The sequence below is a fragment of the Crinia signifera genome, chromosome 12, assembly GCF_055691185.1.
Source record: "Crinia signifera chromosome 12, ASM5569118v1, whole genome shotgun sequence".
Lineage (NCBI taxonomy): Eukaryota > Metazoa > Chordata > Amphibia > Anura > Myobatrachidae > Crinia > Crinia signifera.
Window position 1 is genome coordinate 68,495,403 of NC_139228.1, and position 6,168 is coordinate 68,501,570.

The 6,168-nt window shown below is 46.6% G+C and overlaps 1 long non-coding RNA gene across 1 annotated transcript; it reads left to right on the top strand.

Moving 5' to 3' along the window:
- The first annotated feature begins 1,120 nt into the window (after positions 1-1,120).
- On the top strand, positions 1,121-3,353 carry LOC146050673 (uncharacterized). Its single transcript, XR_014466344.1, has 3 exons — positions 1,121-1,207; positions 1,525-1,634; positions 3,199-3,353. It is a non-coding gene; the product is annotated as an uncharacterized LOC146050673 (long non-coding RNA).
- Positions 3,354-6,168: the final 2,815 nt, after the last annotated feature.

A 6,168-nucleotide genomic window follows, 5' to 3' on the forward strand; every position in this document is an offset into this window, starting at 1 on the left:
GTCGTTAAACCCCCCCTCCATCGTTGTTTGTGCATGTAGCTCAATCTGACCGCAACAAGTCGAACACTATTGGTCGACAGGCATCTCAAAAAGGTCAACATGCATTAGGTTGACCTGGTCTAAAGGTTGGCATTTTTTTTTTTTGCTTAAGGTGTGCATGGGAGTGGGGTAGTGCTGCAGCTTCACCTTTCTGCCGATGAGACAATGATTAATGGTACTGAGCACAAGTGTGCAGTGCATTACTGGGAGTTGACTAAGTCCCATGAGACTTTGCCCAAGAGGCCAAAGGCTAAGAGGCTTGTGCATAGCTCTGATTGGTAGAGCTCATCACATGCTTCTCAGGCCCATGGAGGACAGCAGCAGCCTCATCATGGGAGGGTTTTTAATCAGAGTCAGTGCTGAGCCTGTGAGGTCTCCTACAGAGCAAGGTATGGAGGGACAAACACAGGTTTTCCATGTGGTGTATATGTATATTTGTTTCTCCCCCTGCAGTTACCCATTGACTATTGATCCTTTAGCCTGAGCCATTTATGGGCACTTCCCCAATAGAGCTTTCAGATTATCAGCAATTGTAGATCCCACAAGACTTCTAATACCAGCAAGTTTGTACGTACTCTCCCATGTCATTTTTCCCTATTGTTTCTGACCACCTCCAGTTGTAGACCACATATATTATGGGTACAACTCTCTGATAATCCAGATGCCCTGACTAGCCCACTTACCCATGGAGTTTACATTTACTCTCCCAGCAACTTTAAATATACATGTACTCTCTTAGCTCAATGTTAGTAACTATGCTTTATAATATTTTAACTTGCCTCCTAGTTTATTTGACCTAGTCAGTGACATTTACTACTATTGTAAAGTGCAACAAAATCTGCTGCGCTATATAAGAAACTGTAAATAAATAATAAATAAATATGTATGATCTACATACAAGGCTTTGCTACTATTCCCACTTGCTTTTATCTGCTATTTTAGCGACTCTATGGCCTTTATGTTTATACTGCCATTACTCTGTGTTCTCCCATGCAGTTTGCGGCCAGTAATGACAAGAGGGAGAGGGCTTCCCTGTCTAAAGAGGCCAGTGATATTATTCGGTGTGTTTGCGCTACATCGTACACCTGTGGATACTGGCTATGTGACCATCGTGGTTAATTGTGACCAAGTCAACATTTCATCAATGCCGAATGTACAGATGCTACAGGTACAGAGAGGCGGACGACCAAAGTTACCAAATACCAAACTTGGCCCAGGAGGGTAGATGGCAAGGCGGGGATCGCTCTAAATTGCTATCGGGCTCTGTGATGCCACGTTTTGGGCCCCTACACCAGAGCTGCGCTCAGATCTGCATACACCCTGCCCAGATCCATCACTCAAGTCCCTCGTTCAATATTCCTTTTGAAATGATATAAATATTTTACCTCAGATTCTACCGACTGGGTTCGTTAATGTAAAATTCTTCAAAACTATTTTTCTTTTTTGGTTCCAGTAAAGAATTACGCAACTCTCTTCTGATTATAGTCTGCTGCGACCATGTGTCACTCGGATTCTGGACCTCTCAGCCTTGCTCCTTCCGAATTCCGTGCCACTCCCACCAGAGACGCGCTCACCCAATGCAGCATTCCTGGCCAGTGAGTGCTCACTCTAAATTTAAAAGAACTAGTAATTATGTTGATTGTTTTTCAGCCACAGGCAGAGAGAGTCGGTGTCAGTGCCCACCCCCAGCTCTGTGTCCCGTGCGTCTCACAGAATTATCTTGCAAAGTATTTTTTTTTTCAGGGTTTTTTTTAATGATCTAATAGTTTATTAATCATTTTTTTCTGAGGAAAAAAATAATGCAGATTGCATTTATATCTGTAGTGGACTCATAGTGGACATGTGCGCAGTAGACTGCATTTACGTTTCCCTCTGTTCCCGGGGAAACCAGGTGGAGGAGAGGTGGAATAATCAGAAGATTGGCACCGTGCAGGAGTTATGTCCACCCCTAATGATAACATTAGAACCCAGTACACCTCCTCCCTGCGGACGCAGCCAGGGATGGCCTGTTATCGCAGGGCGTAAGCTGGCTGATTGACAGCCAGCCAGCGTTTGTGGGCGGCACTACAACATTTACTGGGAGTGCTGTGAAAAATGCAGGCCGGCCCGGCTATTGGGAAGGAGGCCCCCATCTCCTCAGGTCCATCGCAGCGCCAAGTAAATCTTAACTTATGCAGTGCTACACACATTATTAGAATGGATTTTGCCCCTATTGCCATGGTTGAGATGGTATTCTGTCGTCCCGTCCCCCCCCCCCCATACATTTATACTATTTTTTTATACCTAAGTGCTTGTTGCAAGGGGTTTAATGCTCATTGCCGGGGGTTTCATGCTAATTGCCAGGGGTTTCATGCTCGTTGCCAGGGGGTACATGGTCATTGCTAGGGGTTTCATGCTCATTGACAGGAGTCAAATGCCTGTTGCTAGGGGTTTCAGGCTCATTGTCAGGAGGTACATGGTCTTTGCTAAGGGTTTCATGCTCATTTCCAGGGGTTATATTCAAGTGTTTTTGTTGGTTGTTACATGCTCGTTGCCAGCAGAAATATACAGTATAGATTACATGAAAATGTATGGAGTGCCACACATCTTTCTTCTGTCTCCTCCAAGGCAGCAGCCATGTTTGGAGGGACATTTTTAGCATATTCCATACGAACGGCCAGACCCATTGGAATCTGCAGAGACCATGCGCCCCCACAGCGCCCGTTCCCCCAATCCACCACTTGGGCTGCAGTGCCATTGTACCGCCATTGAATATATCCAGTAAGCAATACTCACATTGCATAGGGGCACGTTTCGGTCCATTTGAGCAATGGACAGTGACGCTGGGATAGGGGATATTTAGGTAAAGCTGTCTAGCTGTCTATTTTGTGTGTATGTGTATATATATATATATATATATATATATATATATATATATCATCGGGCATCCATTGTCCTGAATGTCCGCACACACTCTGGTGGACCATGGGCACAGGACCTCTCCAAATACTGAACAGCAAGATCCATGATTTGATTTAACCAATAAGAATAGTGGTGCGGTATGAAATGCATCAGTGATAATCAACTGGGACGTTTGTTTGCTGAGGGCCTGTAACAGAATACAGAATACATGAACAATATTGCATTTAGCCATCTCACGCAGATATTTTTCTTTGACAGATGTTATAGGTTTCAGTTCTTGGCACCGAAACTTCCACGGGGGATTTCTTCGTACATAAACTTAACATGTTTAAGTGAGAAGACCGAGCGCTGTCCAAAACCAACAGCATCTACGGATCATACTTCATCTTGGGTTTAATCAAGACTGAACCCGTTGCCCGTGAACCAATAAATTATCAATGCATGAAAATACAAACACCCAGCTGTTTATATCATATGAACGATATCTGATAGGAGGACACATGTGGTGTGTAGCATAAGACGGAATACTTGGCACTGGTGTGCGATTCCCACTCTGCGCACACATGATTCTCCTGTTTCTGCGTGTCCCTGACACATTTTTGGTCGGATTTTGTCAAGAAAATCAGTTTCTTATTGTAATAATTAGCGGGAACAGATAGAATCTGATTGGTTGCTAATGGGCAACACCCCCATCTTCAATAGAACTCCCATCTTACAAAAGTCTCCAATCCCAGCCCCTGGGGGTCTGCGACCCAAACTGTAGCTGGGCACACATTGGATCTGATTCTGGTTCACGAACAGATGTGCAGAAAATTGCAACCGCAGTCCACAGTGTGACGTCCAAACGCTGCTGGGGCAGCGGTGCAGGGATGTGGTGCAGACAAAGGAAGAGTGTCAGTACCATTTTGGGGGGAGGGGAAGCTGCGTGACATCACCCACAACCGATGCAACCCAGGGGGCTGCCGGCAGTGTGCAAGCACTTCGCTGATGGTGATGCAATTTGCCCTGAAAGCCACCCCCCCCCCCCATAAGGGTTGTAGTTTTGCGAAACCCTGAAAAACTCCAAATCAAGCTACATTAGGCCCCTTAGACAATGTGTACCCAGTGCGATATCTGCAGTGATGAAACGCGCCGGGATAATCAGCATCGGCAAGTGCATACCCTCTTGACTGTAAGAATGCCTCAATAGCAGACACTCAGATTTTTGCCGGACGTTTGTTATAGGGGATGGACATATTGGGCCAGATGCACTAAGCTTCAAAAGTGATAAAATGGAGAGTGATAAACAACCAGCCAATCAGCTCCTGTCTGACATTTTTCAAACACAGTCTGTGACATGACAGGTAGGAGCTGATTGGCTGGCTGTTTATCACTCTACATTTTATCACTATTGAAGCTTAGAGAATCTGGCCCATTGTCTGATAAACTTGTAGTATAGATTTCTTAAGCTATTTGTAAGCATTTCTTACAGTATATAGCGCCTACAGATTTCGTTGTACTATACAATACAGATCTTTTTTGTATTAATATTTAGCAGCAACACTTAGGATAAGGATGACGGCTTCTATTTCACAATCACTGCAGCCCTGGAGGGTACTGTCTATGTACATGCGGACGCAAGAATCAGGTGGTATCACTGGGGGAAGGGGAGGGGGTGTACCGCACTCTGCGGCAATCGGCTCCTGAAACAGGGTCTGGTTCATATTTGTATGCAAACCTGATGGTGCAAGATCAATGCTTCTGCACCAATAATAACGCACCTGTGCAGTCTGCATTGTGTCTGTCATGTGGAAGACGTGTCCACATACATTTCACCATGAATGTGAACCACCCAAATCACAAACCTTACGGTTGACAGAAACATTATTGCAGTTAAGTCACGTAAAGGACACATAGGAGAGAGGAAATAATTCAGCAGATGAAAGGGAAACCGTCATTACCCTGATCACTCATAGGCCCTTATTCTAGTTGAATCGGACGGATGCGTATTAGGACAGGCACTGAGTGTTCTTAGCTCCGCCTACCGTACGGATCACTCACACCGCCTGATGCGAGCGAATGGACCGTGAGTGGATGTTTCATGCGAACACCTCCCCCATCCTCCGATGGTCGCCGACCATTGAATGATGGACTGAGCGGTCAAGCAGCACCGAGTGCTCCAGACCACTCGGAAGTTTCTCTGTATGAGAGCAGGGATAGGGGCGGGCAGCTGGCATCCGGCTATGTCATATGTCCACCCTCCACACGTGTATCACGGCCGGATTACCATATGTACGTATGAAACACGGGGTGTACGCATATGGTAATGAGCCCCAACAGCCCTTCACGCCCCTCTCCACCCCCTGCTCGGATGGTTCCGGCCGATCATTTTCTGCAAATGTCCTGTGCGAGGTACAGAGCGGGCAGCTGACATCCGGTAAAGTCAGCTGCCCGCCCCTGGCACCCGTGTCATCGGGGCATCAGCATGAGAACGCCCAGTATTTTCACGTGAATGCCCATGAAATGCTGGGCCTTCCCATGGTCGCATCCCCCGGCCTGCCGCCCCGCTCCCGCCCCCCGCCCGCAGTGTTGTGTGCAAGTGCCCAGCGAACGCTCTGTTTGCTGTGGCTGCTCGCACATAGGGGGTTATTTTGGTTGAATTTGCAGCCTTGCGAGTCCACCAAAACCTGCCCGGCGAATGCCAAAAACATAATGGGCCAAAGTACCACCAGCTGGTAGATCTGGGGCTGGATCTCAAGGTGATCTAGAACCCCAACACACTGGTCAGTGAGTGAATCTCCTAGTCAGATTCTTCCACTCAAAGTGGTGTATCTTCCACAAGGCCAGCTCGCGCCAATGTCTGGTCCTCACGCCATCATCCTCTTACCGCCTGACTCCCGGGGTCGTCCTGCATCCTCGTGTCCGCTCATTGCAGGCGTTGATAAACCAAATCAAGCCTCCCAGTTTGACCTCACAGGCGTAAGTTCAAAATGAGAAAAATGTCACCACAAGTAAAAGGTCTACACGAAAATGGACGACACGTGAAAAGGTTAACTTGGAGTTTTCACATTTTTTTATGTCAATTTGTAGATTTGCAGCCCAATTAGTGTACCACATTTCATAGCCACGTTTAGACACTTTAAAAGTGATAAAATGGAGAGTGATAAACAACCAGCCAATCAGCTCCTGCCTGACATTTTTCAAAGACAGTCTGTGACATGGAAGGTAGGAGCTGTTTGGCTGGCTGTT